Here is a 23130-nt window from a genome sequence, read left to right on the forward strand (position 1 = left end):
GAGGCATAGACCAGACTGAAACCAGTGGTTTCAGTGATACGAACTGCTCGCGTCACACCGGAAATGTACATACTGCGCGAGTCCATCATATGAAGTTTAAGAACAGACAAAACCAATCAATGGTGACAGAGGTCAAAACAGCTGACCTTTGGGGCGCCTGGGTGGCACAGCGGTTAAGCGTCTGCCTTCGGCTCAGGGCGTGATCCCAGCGTTGTGGGATCGAGCCCCACGTCAGGCTCCTCTGCTATGAGCCCGCTTCTTCCTCTCCCACTCCCCCTGCTTGTGTTCCCTCTCTCGCTGGCTGTCTCTCTCTCTGTCGAATAAATAAGTAAAATCTTAAAAAAAAAACAAAAACAAAAACAAAAAAAAAACAGCTGACCTTTGAGGGGATGGGGGTTTGGAGGAGGTAGTTGGTTTAAACAGGGCATGAATAAATATTCTAAGGTGGCAGAATGTTCTGTATCTTCATCTGGATGGTGATTACATAGGTGTGTATGTATGTTAAATACCTAACTGTATATTTATGATCAGTGTATTTAATGCATTTTATACCTTGGCTATATACACGATGTATCTCAGAAAGATGTATTTTTTTTTTTTAATGAGGCTCCATACTGTTGTTTTATCCTCATCCTGAGAGAGAACACCAACTGGATAACATAGTGCATCTGTCTCCTAGTCAGAGCCACGTCTCACAAAGATTTCTTACGGAGACTCAGGAACTTAGGTAAGAAGTTCAAAATCTACCAAACCTAAACATCAGTTAGGATTTGGGATCCTGTCATTTCTATAATGTGACTGAAAATTTAGGGTAACCTCTTAGCGCAGATTTTAAGCAAACAAAGGGAATTGTACTCAGCATCGTTTTCATGGGAGCAGTCCATTTTCTGTGAGGAACTATGAGAATGACTTCTGACGGTCATGGGTTAGGGCAAAGGGTAGAAAAAAGGCAAGTGGAAAAATGGAAACAGGTGGGTACATTTGCAACATGGGCAACACAACAAATCCTGCCCATCCTTCTTTAGAATGTGTGCTCTTGGAACTTGCAGGACACGGAATGTTACAGCTGGTAAGACACTTCCTATGGCTCCTGCCTACGTTGTCAAGGTAAGCCCGGAGGGTTTATGCGGAGTCAGAGGCACACGATTAGTGACAGAGCTAGACCTCTACCCAGTCTTTCTGACTTCTCATCTTTCCCCTTCCCAGGGTCCTAAAATCTCTGTAAAGCGTGGTAAGGAGAACACCATCCAAGGCCTCCAAAAATCTTTACAACTGTTTTCAGAGATGGTATCTGCGACAGTTCCTCAACCATTTTTCTTCCAAACAATTCCCTTACTTCTTGCCTTCCTTCCTTCCTTCCTCCTCTGACTCCATTTCCTCTTACAGTTTCGTCTTTGGTCTTTTCTCTTTCTCCATGGTATCCTTACTTAATAACCAAAGTTTTCATTTCAGTTGGCTTATCAACAGTGAGGGAATTGTTTGAAATTCAGACCATTGGTTCCCAAATTTGACCCCTGAGCTATGCTCAAGGGTGATGCTGCCCCCGCTGTCTCTCCCTGCCCCAAGAACGAGAGGTTTGTCCCACAGGCAGAGCCAAGCAGACATTCAACATTTCACAGGACCATTTTCCCCGAGCAGTACAAAAGCGGCTTCTGCATTGACTCCCAGGAAGGAGGGAAGAGAAGGATCCCAGGACAGAGTGGTTGTTGGTGCTCTATCTTATAGAACTCTATAGTTCGATCATTATGAGGTGCTTGGCATTGACCCTATTCCCGGTTTTCAAGCCCCATTTGAAAATGTCATCAAAATCCATGTTGGTCTTTTCCCTCCATAACCCGTCTACACCCAAAACAATCCACAAAGGGTCATGTGTTGTCTCATGGGATTGCAGAAGTGTATGAGTAATGGGCCATTAAAAAAATGTCATAATGCTTGGTGCCAAATAATTTAGGATCGATTTGAATTCACAAAGCTGCAGGAGAAACAGCACATGACAGAGTCACCATCAACATTATCTTTAATGATAAGGCTTTATTGAACTCCTACCTTGGGCAGAACTCTGGAACTCAGGTTTTAACTGCCCCAGGAGCTCAGAGAAAAGAGAAAATATGGGAGTGGGGAGGGGAAAGCTGAGCATGGCAGCGGGGGACCTTAGAGGCCACCTGGGCCAACACCCAGAATACTTAAATAAACATAAATATGTAATTCATGCTCATTCTAAAAAAGTTTTTCAGATAATTCACTGAAGTGAAAAAAGAGAACATAAAATCAGGTTAATAATCATGTTAATATCACCACTGCCCTAAAACACCTATCTTTAATAGTTTGGTGTAGAGACCTCCAGATTCCTCTCTGCCTATGCCTATGCATATTTTTTAACTTTATTGAGAAGTAATTGACAAATATAACAGTGTAGATTCCAAGTACACAGCATGATGCTTTGATACTCATACACATTATAGAATGATTACCAAGACCAAGGTAAAGAACGCATCCCGCACTTTGTAGAGTCTGTATATGGTGAGAATCCTTACGATCTATTTTCAACAACTTTGAAGTACGCAATACTATGTTATTAACTACAGCCAGGCCGTACATTAGGTCCTCAGCTTCTTATCTCTGCACATTTTTAATTCATTCACACCAAATAGGCCAATTCTAAGCTGCTTCTAGTACCTAGCAACGTATCTTAAGCACCCACCATGCTGATCAGCATAAACCTGCATAGCCATTGCAACGTCCACATCACATCCCTGGACTTGTTTGCATACGGATTGTTGGCCGGTAGACGAACGCTCTGTAATTTATTTGCTCCACTCTTCATGAATATGTTTGTGGTCTCTAACGTCCCACTGCTATAAACAAAGCTGGAATCAGGTTCTTCGCACCTACGTGTTTTCCCACTTGTCTAATCCTTCCCTTTGGATGCATTCCTAGAACTGGCGACTCGAAGGGAAACAGCCAGTCTACATTTGGATCCCTGGGACCAAATTCCCTTCCAAAAGGAATGGAACAATTCATACTCCCACCAGCTCCTCTCACCAGCACTAGGTGTTGTCATTCTTCTCTCATCTTTGTCTATCTGGTCACTATAAAACGGGAACTGTTGTTTTAATCTGTGTTTGTTCAATTCCTTGGGAATATTCTGCACTTGGAGGCACTCCTGCCAACCATTGTCTGATTGGTGCTAGTCAACTGCATTTCTATTCATTTTCCTCATGACTTTCTCCCCTGATGCTGGATGGAATGTCTCCAGGCAGATTTCCACTTGATTGCAAAGCTAGTGAAGTTGTCTCGGAAGTCTCCCCGACCCCATCTGCTACCCACCACGATGCCAGAAATAACTGTCTGTGTCCCTCCTGCACTTGAAGTTGCCTCAAGCTTTGCGAGGCTGAAGAACAGACGGTTTTTCCACATCAGAGAAGTGATTCCTGAAAAGAAGAAAGAGAAGAGCTGGCCCATCATGGGGCTGGAGTGGCCATCCTTCCACTTCTCCAGCCTGGGTCAATGATCTCCGAGTATTACTTCACAGACTGATGTTTTTGTTTAAACTGAGCTAGACTTTGGCTTTAAGCCCCATTCGAAAGGCAAAACTTAATCTGCCCCTACCTCCCTGGATCTAACTCGAGTTGGGTGAGGAGGGTCTTCTGTAGTATTCGGGTCTGGAGACCAGAGTGCATAGGGCCTCATCCTACTCCTCCTACATTGTCACCTGCCTAGATGTCCTCCTTCCCATCAGTTATCAGTCTGCATAACACAAAGCTGCATCTTCCGTGCTCCCAGCTGCAAAGACCCGTGAATCTGGTGGCTCTCTGGATGTCCTGTCTGGGCTGCTCGGTTAGGAACACGTCCGTATCCACACTCAGCTGCAGGGACTGCTTCCGGCCCTCTCAGCACAGGGCACCATTATACGGCCCCATATCTAGGGGAAGCACAGGGATATCTGATATGCGGACCATCTCTACCCTCAAACTCTCCAAACAAACTGGGATTCCATCAACACACCTCACCCCCCGGACTCAGCTTCTTAAAGGTCAGCTCCTCTGGGACCCAGCTACGTAAAATCTCTATCCCTCTGATTTTTTGCTGCTTTCCTCCTCACACAGCCCTGGGAACATTCATCGATTATCAGTTGTGCAACCTACTTATCATGTAGTCGTGTAAATATCTTCTTTCTTTCCAGGACTAGGCTTTGAAACAAATCCCAAGTATTGACTTCTGCCATCTGATCTAAGGAAGAAAGTTGCCGGTCTAACTGCCAAAATTGGGGGCAGTGGTGGAAAGGGATAACAAGAAAAGAAGGAAGCATCCAGTGTTTCGCCGGTAAGAAGAGGGCATCCCAGATGTGAGAAACAGCACAGGCAAGGGGGAATGGGCTGAAGTCCGGAGTCTGGCCTTGACAGAACAGAGTCTCCACTGTGTTCCTGCAGAATGAAAATTCGGCTAGGTGAGACTGGGCGGGAACTTGCACAACACTGGTAAGGAAGCAAGGGAACCTTCCAGGTTAACTCAGAGCAACTCATGGGCATACAAGTTCCATATAAATTGATCAGAAGGCAGTTTTTTACTATTTAAAGGAAACTGCAGCCTGGTTCTAATGGACAAAATGCAGGCTCCAAAATTAGATAGTCTAATGTTTGAAGCCAGATTCTGCTGCTTGTTGTCTGTGATGTTAGGTGTCAGCCAATGAGAAGAATAACAACTCTTTGATAAACTAGTACTTTATATGCGTGTGAGAATACACGTGTAAGGCAACTAGACTTAGAAGAGGCTCCATTCCTGCCTCACTTCCCTTCTCCTTTGCTTATGTTCAGCCTCAAGCCTCAGACTAATTCATAACATGCCCTGCCGCTACCCAAATCAATCTATTGCTAATATTCCTTGGGTTACTAGAAATGCATTCATGAATATGTATGAATTGTATGCATAAATTTGTGTGCTAGTGAATCACGTGTGTTTCATAGCTTCTTCAAGGAACACTTTATGCTTTTTAATATTTAGTAAGATTTATAAGAAATACTGATGAAAACACTTTCAAAACTGGAAGTAATGTCCGGGTTAGCATTACAAGGTTCCACAGTATCATCTGTTCTAGGAACAGCTCAAGCCTCCTGGCCTCATCACACGTTCTCCCTCCCTCTGATCCATCATCTCCCAGGAGGCATCCCTCGGACGATCACAGCCAAGGACGCCAACGTAGAGACTCAGATGGTTTACTTTTCCCTCAGGTTCTCTCCTCACCGGGAGAGGGGTAAGAGGACAAACAAGTTAGGACCTGGGTCCAAGGGTAGCAGCTCTGTTTCCAGGACAATCCACTTAAGTCTGATCAGGCAAATAACAGTACCAGCAGCAGCAGCAGATAATTTGTATCAAGCAGCAACTCTGCGCCAAGGATTGTGCCAAGTGTTTTACAACCATTTTCTTATTCATTCCTCACCGCGGCCCTATGAGATAAGTGCTGCTATTACACGTTCCTTGCAGATGATAAACTGAGCTTCGGCGGGTTTATGTTACTTGTCTGTTATGAAGACAGGGATTTAGGGAGCGCAGTTCTAACCTAGGCAGTGGGACCTCTAGTTGCTCCAAGGAGCCCAGCCCAGCTCACAGAGCCAAGGAGCCGGCGTCCGAGACCCCCGTGCATCCTTGCCTCAGAGCCCCCACAAGAACGGATAGGTGTGGCAAAGAGCTGTTTGAGGACTCAGAACCCTTGAGCCCAGCCATCTCCTACCTTCTCCACATCTGAACACACGTGACCAGTAAATATCATCCCTCCCACTACTTTGTGGCTCGGCTTGGAGCACAGTGCTACCTTGGAGCAAATTTTGAGAGTCTCTCATAAGAAAAGAATGTCAGGACCCTCCTTTCACTTCCCCGTCCCCTGAGGAACGCAAATATCCTGACACATCTTCATACAGCAGAGAGAAAATGGAAGGTATCTTGCGAGAGGATATGTTAGGGCCACGTGGCTTCCCAAAAGGGTTGACACTCACCATAGAACATCTCCCAGTCTATGAAAAAAAAAAAATGAGTATTTGTATTATCCATCTCTATGAACTCTGATCTTTCATGAGGAACTTCAAGAAAAAATTCCTGGCACTGCCCTGTCTATAGAGGAAGGCGTGCAAGAGAGACCTGGTTGATCCCTACCCCACCCCTCCAGGAGTCTCTGGAGTTGGCTGTGTTTTAAAACAGACTCAACCCATTCCTTCTTGACTTCTCTTTACTCTTTCATCCACAATGACAGCTCAAGCTCAGGCCTCTCCAATTTACAGCATGGAAATCTGTCAGCTGCAGTCAAGGCTACAGACTTGCTCATCCTGGTCCAGCAAAGGGGAAGCAGTGTCTCTTCTCAATCATCAAACAAAGACCCTTCTCTTCAATCTAGCTGGACCATTGTAGATATTATAATTACTTCTGAACCGGAAGAATTTTACATACCAATTGACTTAGGCCTGAATTAATGCCCATCCTTGAACTCAAAATTCTATCAAGGAGGTGGGATTTTTTTTTTTTTCTCTGAAAGACTTAGGTCAATTAAGGCCTGTTTCTGGAGACTGGAACTGGAACCGTTGGGACTGTTCTGTGAAACCATAAAGCTACTTACATAGTTGTGATGGTGGGGAAAGTTTATACCTCCAAAAATCTAAGTGTAGTTAGGAGGGAAGAGGGAAGATATCAGTATTGGGTGGGAGATGAATGAATGTCCACTAAAGTACATAAAGACCTGAAAAAATATAAACCAAAGGTTAGCGGTGGTTATCTCAATGGCAGGGTTAGAAGTAACTGTTTGATCCTTATATAAGCATGAAATTCTTATGTTATTTTTTTAAATTTGTGAAGAGCAGAGCCAAGTGAACAAATACCCGAAGAAGGAAAATCCTCTACAATGCATACAATGGAGAGACAACAGTACCCCATTCAAATACAGAGAGAACATATTTCTTACAGTTTTGCCAGTTGGCCATTTGGAGTGAATACACACTAACCAAGAGGTAGGGAAGGACTACTTTTAAGGACCTACCAAAGCCAAACTTCATATAATGCCGCAGCCCAACAGCTTGGCAAGACAGATCTCAGTCCAAGATGAGGATGAAATGTAATAAGCTAGCCAATATTTATTAAAATTTACTACATGCTAGTGTTTGTACGTCTGATCACAATTAACAGTCACAATAGTGCTTGGGAGTAATATTATCTCATTGGCTGAAGCGTTGTTGATGCTCTGCGTGTATTCCCTTGGCGCTCAGCATTATCATGCACACCAAACAGCATCCTGCAAGCACGTGACTTCTATGCCCCAGGAGAAGGCCGAGGGTGCATAGGACAGAACTACGGAGCTAACAACCTGGGAATGGCTTTTGATAATACAGAACAGTACTCCTTATAATGCATCAATTACTTGATAAATAAGTACTTGAAAAATAAATAGTGCCCTCACCCTTGGAACTCTGAGGCACGTTCTATATGTACTGGGGTCAGAGGATCCCAGGGGGATCCAGTCTCACTTGCCCGCCGTGGTGACCTGCTCCTGGACACACCCACGTTGGCTTCTTTTCTCTCTTTGTCTCCCTTCCCCACTACGTTTGCTTCCTAGAATCCCCAATACTATTTATACTCACATTTTTGTCTCAGGGTCGTCTTCAGAGAATATCCACTCAAGACACCCATTTAAAAGATAAAACAACTGGGACTTAACAACTTGCCCAAATCACGCGACTAGTGAGTGAAGCGAGCCAGATCCCAGCCCACGACTGCCTCCGCTTTATCACTATGCCGATGTTACCCCGAACAGTGCACGCACCACCGACGGTACTTGTGAAACTTTTAGTTTGTATGTAGATGGACTGCTTTGCTTTTATTTGACTGTGTATTAAAGGTAATATAACATTTCGTCAAATCTAAGAGACTTTTGATTATAACCTACACCAATATTTCAGGTACTTCTAAGAAAACAAAGAACATGGCTATGACCTAATGTTTTCTTGACACTTACCACACCTATTTTATTCTTACTGGTAAAACTCCTTTAGGCATCTTTGAACACAGTGTTTTAAAATAAATTACACGTGGGCATACATAAAAATAAACACTTAATCAAATGTAATTGGCTAAAATATATCTTTAATGTCTCTACAGTCAAGTACCCAATTCCTCTGAATCACTTTCTAGACTTGAAGTCAACAATGTCCATGATTTGCCACACGACACCGTCATCGATGGCATGGACAGCACTGATGAAGCTGCATTTTTTTCAAGGATGTTCCCTCATTGACTTCGGGATTTTCATCCATGCTGCTGACATCCATTCTTCAAGGATTTATCTGGTGCCTTCTTCTTCTCACCAGAAGGTGTCAATGACAACTAGGAACTAAAGCCTGACTGCTGCCCGACCATTGATACCCATCGTAAGACACATCATGACCTCAGATATGTTCACAACGTGAAAAAAAAAGTGTATCATAGATCTAATGAAATAAAGTATGCAGATGGTACATCAAATCTCTGACACACAGCTATTACTACTTCAGATGGGGCTAGAGTAGTATGTAAATTTTTCAAAGATGAGTCGGTTTAAGGGAAAAATTTTAAACTAATAGTTGCACAAGTTGGGGTGCCTGGGTGGCTCAGTTGGTTAAGTGGCTGCCTTCAGATCAAGTCATGATCCCGGGGTCCCAGAACCATGTCTGGTTCCCTGCTCAGTGGGAAGTCTGCTTCTCCCTCTCCCTATGCCCCTCTCTCTGCTCATGCTCTCTCTCTCTCTCTCAAATAAATAAATAAAATCTTTTTTAAAATTTTAAAAATTTAAAAAGTAAAAGTTGCACAGGCAATACACTGATATGGCAAAACTGTGAAGACAGTCAATAACTGAACTTCAAGAAGACCAGCATTATATCATTATATCATGCCTGATTCATGAGGGGGGCTTGTGTACCAACAAACAGCAGTTTCTGCAGCCAGCAATGAGGTAGCCAGTCCACCGTTCGTGCACACTCATGATAACACCCCCTAGACCTTGTTCCCAAGGCTCTCATTAATTCCACCTACAGCATGAAAGAAAGCTTTCAGTTACAATCAGAAGGGTGATTAAAATTTGGGGGTAGGGGAGAAGAACATACCAAAAGAACAGGATCCGAACAATGTAATAGACCACATCAGGTTACAGTTCAAACCGGGATTAATGTTCGTGACTAAGGAGCACTCGCTAGCAGCATTTATTCAAAGTCAAGTTTACACTTCTTTTCAGTCGGCCATCTTTTATGTCATTGCAGGCTCTTTTATTGGTGGTAAGATTAAATTTCATCACGGAGGCAGAATCATACAGCACGCTTGCCGGCAAAATATGTAGGCTTAGTCCTTTCACATGACAGATGTTTCCATGGCAGAGGGACTTACTTGGACTAATAAATAGTTACGCTCATTATCCTTAATAATCGAACTCAAACAGAACCCCAATTAAGGGATTTTCTCATGGTTGTCCCTTCAAGACATTAACTCAAGTTCAGAAACTATAACAGACATATGTTCAAGTTGAAATCTGAACAGAGCGACCACTAAAATGCACGACTGTTTAAATAAATCTACTGCCATGCTCCAAGGAGGTAAGGGTCTGTGAAAGTAAATGATCCAATGTGTGAAAGTTCCATCTGCCAGATCTGTTAAGGTCTACTACCTAGAGCTAATTAAAGGAAACTAGAAGACAGAGAAGAAGATCGGGTAGCGTGCCTTTTTCACATTTTGGGTAAGTCAGATGTCGTACACTTCTCAAGGCGCACTGGTACAATGGAAACTTCACATTTCTTCTGAAAGCGTTCTGATTGGTTTTTACAGATTTCTTTCCAGACCCTCCAACTGATGGTAGGGAGCCCAACAAGGCCTAAGACTTTGATTGTAGGATTTAGGAGTCAATTTTTCATTCTCTCTCCTTACCTAAAAAGCAAAAATGCTGCAAGTGGGACTCTCCCCTGTTGGAGACGGTGCTCAGTTTCACCTCCTCGCTGTCCTTTCGTGGAGCTTGCCTTTTCTCCTGGCCGTCCGCCATCATCATATAGTCAGTCATCCAGGTGGTTAATCAAATAAAATGACAATCTAGGGAATGATCAGAAAGAAAGTCTCCAGTTTATCCAGATAAATTCTGGACCTTTTTACAAACTCTCACAGTGTCAGGGCTATGCTGAAATATGGAAGCCAGAAGGTGAGGCGCTCACCACTTTGAACAGATGAGAACACTTGCTCCCGGGACCTAGTAACTGGGTTGCTCTTTGCCCATCCAGCATCTGCCTCTCCTTCTTTGGGAGCCAAGACCCAGGCTTCTCTTTGTAGATTCACCATGACAGAATCTCCTCCATCCATACGATTCCAGAAAAGCTGAACCGTCATCTTCCCTTTACCGAGACCCCTTTAACCAGGCCAATGTCCCCACCCCTTGGCTGCTAAAAGTTCTCAGCTCTCCTTTTTGAAAGAGGTACCGTGGGCCAAAAAAAAAAAAAAAACAAAAAAACCCACCCAGACAGAAGTTTAGGACCTTACCTCCCCCACCTCCAGAAGAGGCACACAGCCAATGACTCCTTCACTGACAGGGGAATACAAAAGGTCATCCCCTTGCCCTAAGGTGGAACCAATTTAGTGGTGCAATTCATGCCCCAGGGCTTCCATGGGATCAGGCTATAGATGGTCTCCTGTTGAGACCACATCCTTGCCAAGGTTTTCCTGCGGCCTATCTTGCTCTCCTCAGCCTCATTCTGAAAGTGTTTCTTCAATCAATCACTTGCACAAGATTTCCTGTTTCAGTTTCTGCTTCTTGAGAACTCTGCCTCAGTTTACTCCTTCACCCCAGCCATCTCCCCTTTAAGTCCTCTCCTGAAGAAGAGCCATATCCCAAGGACAAGATTTGAGTCCTTATTAAGATAGTCCTGTCCCTGGAATTTTTTTGGTTAGGTAAGCTACTAAATGATCTTTTTTCCTTAAACTACTTTGGGTTAGGTTTTGAGTTGCTTATACTAAAGGGTACTAATATATGAGAAGATAGGACTATATCCTGGTTCATTTATTCTTCTTTCTATAAATATTTATTGAGCACCTGTTGTGTTCCAGCTAATTTGCTAGGCTCTGTGGATATAATACAAAAGATAGAGTTCCTGCCCTCAAATAACTCTCAGTTTCCAGCAACCTTAACGGCAATGTAGAGCGATAAGTGTAATGAAAAACAATCTGTTGGGGCACCTGGGTGGCTCAGTCGGTTAAGCATCTGCCTTTGGCTCAGGTCATGATCTCAGGGTCCTGGGATCGAGCCCCGCTTCTCCCTCTGCTGCTCCCCCTGCTTGTGATCTCTCTCTCTCTCTGTGTCAAATAAATAAATAACATCTTAAAATTGAAAAACAACCTGTCTGTTATAGGAACACACAGGAGAAGTAATTAAGTCCTTTTCATGCACATTGCAGGGAGTGGGAGCACTAGTCAGGGAAGATTTCCTGGAGGAGGTAGTATCTGATTGAAAAACTTAAAGGCAAACAGAATCATCAAGGAGAAAAGCATTCCAGGCAGAGGGATCAGATGTACAATGAACAAAAGTGAGAGAACACAGGTTCATCTCAGGGAGACGAGGAAAATCAGTATGGCTAGAGTGTGGGCTGTTAACCTTGCCTGAGTCTGTATTCCGCTTCCAGATTTTCTCCGAGCTGAGAAGCAGCAAGAAGTCTGGGGGGAGCAGGCAGCCCACCTCCAGATACAGCTGTCCAGCTAATAGAAACGGAGTCAGTAGATCTGCATTAAATCCCATCCATGTGGGACAATTCTGAGGATACTACATGGATCCTCAGATGTCCTCAGGAGAATGAGCCCAGTTGCCTACCACAGGAAGCAGCTAAATAACAAATTGGGTATTGACTTTTCTTTTTTCTCAGTCTCACTCTCCTGATTGCCTCACTCAATCCCCAAGAATCATGTCTCAAATAAACTACCTCTATCCAAGTCAATGGCTCAGGCTCCACTCTCTGGAGAACCCAAACTAATGCAGGCACATGGAGCAATTTGGACTTTCTCCCAAGGGCAGTGAGAACCAATAAAGGATTTTAAGTAAGAGAGTGACATAATCATCACTGTATTTTAGAAAGATCCATCTAGGCTACCTTATGGAATATGAACCTGAGCAAGAAATGATGATGGCCTAGACTAATGGAAATGGAGACTCAAGACCGAAAAGGAAAGTGGAACTGACAAAATGTAATGATTGACGGGATATGAGGACTGAAGGAGAAGAAATCAAAAACAGTAGCTAGAAAGGAGCAAATGGTTATAAAGAGGTCCTCAGAGGCAGCACTGCACTCTAAAGATTAATCATCAGGTGACTAATCTCCCTGATCTCCTCTATCATTTATTCATTCATTCGAAATTATTGTTTCTTTCCTATGCCAAGTTGTAACAGATCTTCTTTTAATGTTATGGTATCCGCAGCACCGAACAGGTGCCGCAAAGAGCACACACACACACACACACACACACAAATATGGTTCTTGATCTAAAGCAGATTACAATCTACTTGAGGAGAAAAGGTACAGCTATAGTAACCAGATGAGCAAACCTAAGAAAGGTAATAATTAGAAGATGATATTTATAAATAATAATGTAAATTCTAAGGAGATTGCCAAAAGAGTGGTCAATGAGGACTGAGTTTTAGGGTATGAATGAGCCTAAATTAATAGTTTATTTACTTATTAAAGTTTATTCCATGCCAGGCAGAGCCTTCTTTGTGTTATATTATTTAATTATTATACCAGTCTTTTGCAACTAGTACTATTAATCCCATTTATTAATTATTAATTTATTAAGTATTGATCTATAAATACTTTATTTTAATAAATCTATAAATAATTTATTAAGTATTATTTATAAAATATATTTATAATTTAATAATAATATATAATTAATACTATTTCATATTTATATTTATATGTTATATATTTATAATAATATATAATATTAATATTGTATCATTTATAATAATATTAATACTAATAATATTAATACTAATATATTGTTATATTATTATAATATATTATAATATAATATATTAATATTAATAATAAATTTGTAAAGTAATTTATTAAGTATTATTAATCCCAAGGAAAGAAGATCCACCCTCACCAACGTGGGTGGATATCATGCAGTCCATTGAGGGTCTAAATACAACAGAAAGGCAGAAGAAGGGCGATTCCCCTCCCGCTCTTCTTGAGCTGTGATGTCCATCTTCTCCTGCTCTTAGACATCGAAGCTGCTGTTTCTCAGGCCTTCATGCTTGGACTGAATTATATGTAAGAGGAGATTTATTTATGGGAACTGGCTCACACACGTATAGAGGACAAGACATCCCACAGTCTGTCATCTGCAAACTGGAGACCCAGAAAAACCAGTGGTATATCTGTTTATGTCTTATTGGTTCTGTGTCTCTGAAGAACCGTGACTCATACAGATGGGATACAGAAAAAGAGATCATAAATATGATCATAAAATATGGGTCCAAAATCTTCATGAGAAATACACTGAATTAGGAGGAGTTGCTCAGGAGACAGACCATTAAGAAATGAAAACATATACTCATGAAGACCTGCCCTGTCTGTATTAGAAAATTGGAGAAGTACCTAGTGATCACTTTGGTGCAGGTGTAAAAGAAAAAATAAGAAAATGTCTAGGTTTAGAAATGTCTAGGTTTGGGAAAGATGATACACTTAATGAAACGAAGAAAGAGACGGTTTGGAATGACAGTATAAAGGGTAAGAGGATGACCCTAGGAGAACGTTCTAAGGTTCTTTAGAACAGGAAAACTTATACTCCCTTTCACCTCCCCTCCATCCTCAGAGTGGAATGTGTGTTGTACGGCTCTGTATGTGTTAGGCACACAATAAGTACCTGCTGAAAGAATGGGTGACTGTGTGAGGAATGGTAAACAGCGAACAATGGACACTGTTTCCACCCTCTTTTCCACTGTCTGGTTACTCCCAACTTTGGAGTAGTTCCCTGTAGAATGGGGCAAAACATCAAATCTGGAATCAGAAGTGTCGATTTCCAAATCTTGGTTTCTATATTTACCACTTTTAGTTTGTACACAAATTAAATATTATCTCTAAACTTCAGCTTCATCCTCTATTAAAGGAAAATAGCAACACCTGTCCTCCTGCTTCAAGATACTGTTAAATTGCATGTGTTAATTGGGCATACCATACCAAGTCCTTTAATCACTCACATGGGAGTGTGTCTTCCCCACAGGGCACTAATTTTCTTTCAGAATCTCTCTCTCCTTTCCCTTCTCTCTCTCCATCTCCCACTCTCCCCACCACCCAACCCAAATCCCCTGGATGTTTCCAGTAGTTACGTGTTTATCTGGAACCCTAGCCAGAATCGTCCCTTTAAAGAAGGGCAAAAACATGCTCCACCTTCCTCCCTCAATTAACTGATAATTACTAAAAGCACGAGAGCACTTAGCTAGTACATTTAAAGAAACACTCATTAGGACTCATTTATTCCCAACAATGAATTAACAAAACAATGAACAACAGGAGGGAACAGTGAGGATTTACTTTCCTTGACTCTCACTTCATTACACCAAACAGGCATATTCAACGTAGATCCATAATCACGGAATGTAGCCAGGGCTTATAAAGTTACACTAGTTGCATTTTTACTTAACTTTCCTACTCTTTTCTCTCTCTGCTTTTTTTTTTTAATAAGTAAGAAGAGAATGTGCTTTGTCTCTTCTAATTTACCCCAACTGGATTAAACTCTTGTAAGACAGAGATTCCACCTTGCTCACTCATAGACCTTTAATGGCTCCTAGCACAAGTCTCTACTTGGACTGAGCACTCAATTAGTACACATTTACCTATTTATAGAAGGAATGAGGCAATAAAAGAATAAAATTGAGTATCATTTCACCAATCTATAAAATAAATACTTAAGAACAGAGGAATGTCGCTGACTCCTTTTCTTCCATTCTGGCAAAAACTCTATGAGATTTTATAAATCTGTGCATTGCGTTTTCAAGCTGTAAATCCCATGGCACTCAACCATATTGTCAAATATGGGAGAACGTCTGTAATGGATATTTCTACATCTTCCTTTCGACATGCAAATTCAAGAGTGAGCAGGATTCAAGAAAACTCAAACTCGCTGGTTCCTACCACTGCACGGAGCTACAGTTTCACGTACAGGCAACTTGCAAGCCTCAGAGGGTTTGGTTGCAAAATGAAGATTATGTCCTCTTGATCTAGCTGGAGCTAGGAGGAAAAGGTCTGTGGCTCGGAGGTGAGAAACTGGAAAACATGTCCAGTCCCAGTTAATGCTCTTTGGAGAGATAATGACCAGTGTTGCAGGCCTTGCTGAAACGTTGGGCTCCCTTACTATGTGGGTCTATTCTATAAAGATCGCTTCCTAGTGATGGCTTAGAAACTCCTTACAAGCTGTGATGCTTTCCCCCTTGTCCTACCCCTGCCCACCACCACTGCACATGGGATCCACAGGGGGACCCATTTCTTGGAGTCTCAAACTGTATATATTCATTCATTTATTTAATGGGTATTTATTAAGCATCTACTGTGTTCCAAGGATCATGCTAGAGATACAAAAGCAAGTGAGATATGGTCTTTGTCCTCAAGAAGCTTAAAATTAGTGAAAATACTGTTAAGACAGAAATACCACTGAGAACAGCATGTTAGACTGTTATCTATACCACTTTGTCGATTTGTGTTCTGTTTTGTTTTTGTCCCTGAAAGGAGTAAACCTGCCTCCGGCCCCCAAAAATCTTTCTCTGGATTCTTTTGCCTGAAGTCTGAGGTTTGTAACACCAGATGGCACAATGAAGTCTCACTCGAAGTGCGAGTCATTAAGTTCTCATAGTTTGGAATATTAAAAAGTAAACAAAGCATGGCTGGACACAGGTCCCTTAAAAGATAAAATATGATTTATTAATATAAGTTGAATGAAGTAACAAAACAATCTTCATATGAAATAATTAAATATAACAATAACAAAGTAAGAATTCAACAACAATTCAATAACAAAGTAAGAATCCCACGTCCTTTGGGTGGACTTGTAGTCTCCTGTACCCACCTGTTCTTTAATTTTATTTATTTGGAAACTTCTGGGTCATTCCTAATCAGGCCCCAGTCTTTCTCTCCCCCTCATTTTTGGATCTTTACTACCTGGGACTAGTTATTCTGTGCTTCTCAGAATGTGCTTTTCACGCTCGTCCCTGGCCTCCGAGGCTGTTTCAGGCTGCTACCCTATCGACCTCATTCTTTTATTAAACTCTGTCTCAGGGGCGCCTGGGTGGCTCAGTCATTGAGCGTCTGCCTTCGGCTCAGGTCATGATCCAGCGTTCTGGGATCGAGCCCCGGATCGGGCTCCCTGCTCCGTGGGGAGCCTGCTTCTCCCTCTCCCACTCCCCCTGCTTGTGTTCCCTCTCTCACTGCCTCTCTGTCAAATAAATAAATGAAATCTTTAAATAAATAAATAAATAAACTCCATCTCAAAGTAGGGCTTATATTCTCCATTCACAGTCAAATCCTGACATTTTCTGAATCTAAAACATAGACTCTTTTTTTTTTAAAGATTTTATTTATTTACTTGACAGAAAGAGAGGGCACAAGCAGGGAGAGCAGCAGGCAGAGGGAGAGGGAGAAGGAGGGAGCTGGACGTGGGGCTCGACCCTAGGACCCTGGGATGGTGACCTGAGCTGAAGGCAGAAGCTCAACCGACTGAGCCACCCACGCGCCCTTAAAACAGACTTTTAAAGCAGTAGTTCTCAACTGGGGACATTTTTGCCCCCCAGAGGGCATCTGGCAATGTCTGCAGACCTTTCTGATGGTCCCAGCTGCAGAGGGGAGAGCGGAACTGGGATGCCGCTGACAGAGTCAAGGTTGCTGCTAAAATTCTACGGTGCCCAGGACGGCCCCAGCACCAAGAACTGATCAGCCTCTCCTACGCAGCGGCCAAGGAAGTCTGACTTAGAAGCTGGGGGGCAGGAAGCTGCGGTTACAGGCGTGCTAGCAGAGCGGGTCTGCATGTGTGGGGCAGAGATTTCCATGCACTAGTCCAGGTGAACTGCCATCTGTCAGAAGCTTGGCTTTCAAAGACTAGAAGTCACAACATAGGCCAACCATAACCTCACAAATAGCATTTTTATGCAGATTGGAACCTTAGGTGTTTCCCACTTTATTAAGAATTAGTTGACAACTAGCCTTGAACTGCAGAGATGGGGAAGAGCAAAACACACATATTGGCTTTACAGTTTCCCTTTGACAGTGTTGAACTCCACCTGGTTCCTGTGGTCCCAGAAAGGAGCCACACTTAAGAAATCCCCCTCACCCTACTGTATTCCCAGAAAGAACAAAGCACAGAGCCCCCCCACCCCCCAGCCCTCACATATACTCCTCATGACGCAGATAAGATTTGGGCAAGATTTGGTTTGCTGTCCACATTTCCTCAGCACTTCGTGTTCTTGCTTCTCTAGAACTCCAGGCTTCCTCTCGTTCCTTTGAGACAGTCCTCACCGATGATGGGTTTCCCTATTGCGATAGCCTAAGTGGCCATCCTTGGTGGCCTTTCTCACCCTCCTATCTGTCCCCTGTTCTTTTCACTGTATTTTAGGCAACCGGACCTCAGGGCTGGTCAGAGGAAGATTAGTATCTCCAAATCTCCTTTGGGCCAAGCAACCCACGCAGGGAGAAAGAAAGGACTTGGATTTCACTCTCCCATCAGCCTTCCAAGCTGAGATTGTGAAATGTTGCTCTGGCAGACATCGGTTGCTAAGGTGCTTGTAACGAGTGTCCTGCCCAAGTCCAGATGGTGGGGCTCTCTCCTCCACACCACCACTGCCCTGCTAGGTTACAAGTCTTCCAAACCCTCTGTTTCTGGGCGGGCTAATGTGCAAATCCTATGGCGTAATCCATGGGTGTGGCAAAGTGCCTGGAAGAACCGTCCTCCCCTAAGGAGGCAGCTGGCTGGGTGTGTGGCAGGTGAGAGCTCAGCTCCCAAGGGCTCCTTGGCATTTGCCACCTTCCAAGCTTTTCACATACTTCCCTAAAACAGTCTCCCAGGTCACTCTCCACCTAGCCCTGTGGTCTTTACCCTTCCATTCTCCCCTTCAATTCTCTTTCTAATCTTTATTACTCAGTCCTATCTGCCATTCCTTCTGATTCTCAAGGATCTAGTTTGGAAGTCAAAATAACTGAAAGCTAACTCTTATCTTACATTCCTTCCCTGGAATCCCAATTCTTCTTAGTCTACCTCAGACAGACTAGGGAAGGGGTCCGAAAGCGTGGGCAGGAAAGTAAGAAGAGCACCAAGATTAATACTAAGTGAAACCTTGATACTGACTCTTTCAGAGTTCAAGGACCAATAGTCATTCACCCAATGGGCATTGGCAACTGGCTCGATATAAGGTACTAATAAGAAAAGGGAAAGATGATTCTAAAATTTCGAACCAGGGTAACTGTGAGGAAGGTGGTGACACTGGCAGAAATGGGCCGGTTGGGAGGTGAGGCGGGTCTAGGGAAGATGAGGAGCGAGTGTGACTTGTGCCCAGGACTTGTTAGGTTAAAGTGACGGGAAGACAGCCAAGTGGACCGTCTTCTACACTGACGGGCACAGAGGTAGAGAGCAGACAGTGTTATCGATGCAGGCTTGTTTCTAGCATCATACTTTAGTAGGCGTTGCCTAGAGATAAATAGTACGAGGGAGTCGCTACTATTAAAAACAAAAAGCCACCCACATTTTGGAGGCAAGAGTAAGACGAAAATCTAGCAATGTTGACTGCATTAACTAGAAGGAAAATGAAAGAAACACATTTTCACAAAAGCCCAAGATTTTCTCTCAAGTTGGAGAAAGTAGTCCCCCACGTCCACACACTGCAGAGAGGTCAAGGTGAATGAATTTGAGGAAAAAACAAAAACACTTGCATTTGGTCATCAGAACATTACCAGAGACCTCAGAGAGTGGTTGGAGTCAGGGAGGTAGAGTGTTAACCAAACCTCTGACCCTGCCTGCCCTTCCATGCCCTGGCACGTCATCCAAGAACTTTGGGGAGCTCCTGAGGGCACCATTATTTACAAGAGTCGCCATTACACAAACTTCCTTTTCACATAGGGACACTTTTTAAAATAAAGGTTTATATTCGCGATTTGGGTTTGAAGAGAAGCAAGTGTAGGTATGGTGGGAAAAGCACTGGATTTTAATTCCCCATACTTGGATCAGTTGCTGTTCGGCCACCTACCAACTGTGAGAACATGGCCGCGGTGGTCACGTGGGTCCTTTATTTCTTCATCCATGGAGAGAAATAGGGTAATTGAAGAATTAACACTCACTAAAGTTTTTGTTTTGTTTTGCTTTGTCTTTTATTCCAGTACAATCAGTATACATGGATAAAGTATTTAATATGTAATTGCTATAAAATATTGAGCCAAACCAGTGTGGAAACATGAAAACTGAGAACTTTATCCCCCAATTCCACAGGGAAGGACAGAATTCCCAGTCTTTGGGGCTTGCAATAAATAAAATAAAATGAAGAAGCTGTGCTCTCCTTCACACACAGAATGTGCAGACCCATAAGGAAAATCGATCCTTTGGAACAGAAGTCCACTTCTGACCGCAGGATTTACTCCATGCTTCTCCTGCTGGGATCCCCAGCTTCTCCATTGGGATACGTCGCCTACAGTGCAAGGAAACATGCCCGAAGATACCCAAATAAGCTCAGCAAGGCTCCCTGGAACATCAGTTATGTTCAGATTTTGAGTGGGAGGCCAGGGTATTTTTCTACTATAATACAAGGTAATTATGGTACAGAATTCAAAATGTACCTGATGTTTGAGATAAAGCCCAGGACTTCAAGGTAATTTCAAAATCATAGCAGGCCATTTGGGGCCACATAGGCCCAGACTGATAGAAAATTTTTTTAAACTCCTCTTTGCTGTTATATGTGGGAAAATTTTTATAACACTATGACTTTGTTTTTTATTCTCTTCTTCACTAGTGAAGACATAATGGTAAGGTCCGTTTTACTTCTACTTAGGATCGATATTCCGTTTTACCAGCGGACTTCTGTTTCATTGTTAGCCGCCTATGTCACACCAGAATAAGCTCCTCTGATGTGCTGACTTTTGGAGTTGTCTTATTCTGTGTTCCTTTTGTAACGTCTTATAAATCTCTTTTAGAATAAGGGTTGTGCCTAACTTTTCTGGGACTTCCAGGCAAGATCCATACTTCTATCTTGCATGCACCGGGCAGTCAGTTAAATTGAACCAAATCAAAGACTAAGAAAGGCTAATTATTACCATTATTACTATTACTGTTTTTAGAATTATACTCTATTACTTTTTTTAAGTGCTGTCTCATCTGATTCTCACAAAAATTTAGTGAGATAGGTCAAAACACGAGCCATTGAGTTAGAATTAGAAACCACAACTTCAGAACACTTGTCATTTGAACAATTAATCCAACAATATTTACTGAGCACCTGCTATGTGCTAGACCTTCTTCTAGGCTTTGAGAAACACAATATTCACATGCCCACACACAGTATGCATGTGTGTATATATATGTATGGAGAGAGAGAGAGAGCGCGCCTCATGGAGGAAGAACAGACATAAAATAATTAAGTAATCACAAATGCACTGAAAAAAGTTCAGGAGGCCAAGGAAGCCCATACAAGGAGGCTCTTATTTGGATTAGTAAATATTAGCTTCCCACCTGCTCTCAACAAAATCCCTTTTCAGATGTCTCTCTTCTATTGCCCTGGGTCCACTTTATGTGAGAAAAAAATGTGCCCAGGAGAGAGCTAGAGCTGAAACAGTGCAGGAGCCAAATAATGGGAACAAATATTTGGCCAAAGACCTATTTAAAAATCTCAGCCTGTCTCACAGGAGGAAAACAAGGTCCAATATAGCCTTATTAACATAAGAATATGCTTCTTCTTTATTGTCTTGTTTGCCATAGGCTTGAATTTGGATGGGGCAATTTTCAGGGCTTAAACATTCGATTGCTGCTTATAACCAAAGTAATAGCACAAGTGTGTTAAGGGTTAATTTATGGGTATTTAACATAACTGTGTTTAGGGTTAATTTATGGGTGTTTAGCATAACTTCAGGTATGGATTTCTGCAAATACACTTGCTGCTTCTCTGGAGTCAACGTATAAGGACATCAAACCCTGCTGGAGTGATCGCAAGCAGTGCAAACGGCCCCGTAGACTGACCTCAACCCTACAGATCCCTTGTAATACAGAGCACGATGACCCACTATTGTTAGTGACAGTTTGACAGGTATTTTCCCCTGCGGGCTTGTTTTAGTAAAGCTTCAGCAGTAGGGACAAGCTAAATTTGATTTTTTAAAACTCCCTGGCTTTTCAAAAGGACCCTTGCACCTTTATTTCCTCCCCCTGGACGAGAGCGACTGCCAGATGATTGTGCACACAGTCGGGCCGGACAATGGCACCTAGAGTCCACCAGGGGCCGCTATTCTGCAAGCAGTGACATCTTTAGGGGCGGACTCGCCTTCCATCTGCAAACAGGACGAAATTGCTGGTGGACGCAACAAAAATACTCCTTTCACAATATATTTTCCAACCTCGAAAGCACTATGCTAAGTAAAAGAAGACAGACACAAAGGCCACGTATTGTATGATTTCATTTATGCAAAAGATCCAGAGTAGGCAGATCTATAGCCGATTCCTCGGGGGCAGGGACTGGGGGGAAAGGGGGCGGGGCCGGGGGAGGGCAAGTGAGTAATTAATAGATTCAGGGTTTCCTTTTGAGGTGATGATCAAGTCCTGGAACTAGATAGTGGTGATGGTTGTGCAACATGGTGCCTATATTTAATGCCACTCAGTTGCACTTTTTAAAATTAAGATGGTGAATTTTGTGTTATGTACATTTCACCACAATGAAAAAAAAAATGTTTTCCAGTATTTCTTGCTTTCTGCCATTTACACCTGTCCTGCTCCATATAAAACTCCTATTCGGAGATCCTAAATTGACCTCTTAAGAAACACTATCAGTTCTGTATTTGTTGACTCTTTCTTCCATTCCGGAGGAAGCTCCCGACCCGAGTCCCATGTTCTGATATTTCTTGTCTCCACCTTACACCTCCCTGCCCACCCTTACTCCACCCCTGCTGCAGTGATCATCAGCACCTCTCTTCAGGTGCACCGTGCGTTTCTCTGCCACCTGGGAGGGGCCCTGAAGGATCCTGCCCAGCGTACGTTCGGCCTGGCAGTGCTGGGAGTTAATGCTCAGGGGTTAGGCCCCAATGGGCAATGCCACCTTCCTCTGTCCGTGGCCAGACAATCCTGAAGTACATTCTGCCTGGCTCCCCAAAGGCTCCAGTGGAATCAAGCAAAGCTCCGGTCTCTCAAGGCCCTGACCCCTCAAGACCAAACCCCTAGATGGCACCCCCTCCTTCCTCATTTACTCTCCTCACCCCTGTCCCTGGAGTCACTTCCCAGAACAAACCCCAGATCACAAGCCATTGCTTCCAGAGGGAAGACCAGGCCTTCAGAAAGCGTACTGTTGACAGAAAACACCAGATGGGAGAAGGGGGTCACTGAGGTTTTCAGCTTCTGATACAGCTCCTCACCTCAGCTGTCAAGCTAGAGTCGCCTACCATCCATCATTCCCCAAGACATAACCTACAGTTACACACACACACACGCACACGCACAATCATGGGTTCCTTTTGTCCTGAGTTACCTGAGGAGGCCGTGTGAATGAGGAGAAGGCGTGTGCCTTGAAGTCAGGGATACTTAGTTGGAACCTGAGGCTTCACCATTCCCACCACCTGCGTGACCTGTGGCGGGGCTCTCTGTAAGGACAGGATGGTAGCACCGACTTTCTGGGGTGGCCAGCGGGTTAGAGGACTGCATCTTCCAAGCACATTGTAGAGTCAATAGCTCCCTTCTCATATAGCAGAGAGTGTCCCTCTCCTCTGCCTACAATTTTTCAGGAGGAACCTAGAAAGAGCACAGGCTTTGATGGCGACTGGACCTCATTTTGAATGCTTTGTCCCCCCCTTATTAGCTGTAAGGCCTTGGGCGAATTCTTCAACCTCTTTCTATCAGTATTCTTATCTGTAAAATGCAGTAATAAACTTG

General features: G+C 43.2%; 1 long non-coding RNA gene across 1 annotated transcript in view; it reads right to left on the bottom strand.

Moving 5' to 3' along the window:
- Window positions 1-8060: 8060 nt before the first annotated feature.
- Window positions 8061-23130, bottom strand: part of LOC148109437 (uncharacterized) — a 37233-nt gene continuing 22163 nt past the window's right edge. The window contains exon 3 of the long non-coding RNA XR_015725776.1: window positions 8061-10086. This is a non-coding gene — a long non-coding RNA (uncharacterized LOC148109437). The remainder of the gene's footprint in view (window positions 10087-23130) is intronic.

This window comes from Ursus americanus, chromosome 9, assembly GCF_024610735.1.
Source record: "Ursus americanus isolate L20-20 chromosome 9, mUrsAme1.1.p, whole genome shotgun sequence".
Taxonomy (NCBI): Eukaryota; Metazoa; Chordata; class Mammalia; order Carnivora; family Ursidae; genus Ursus; species Ursus americanus.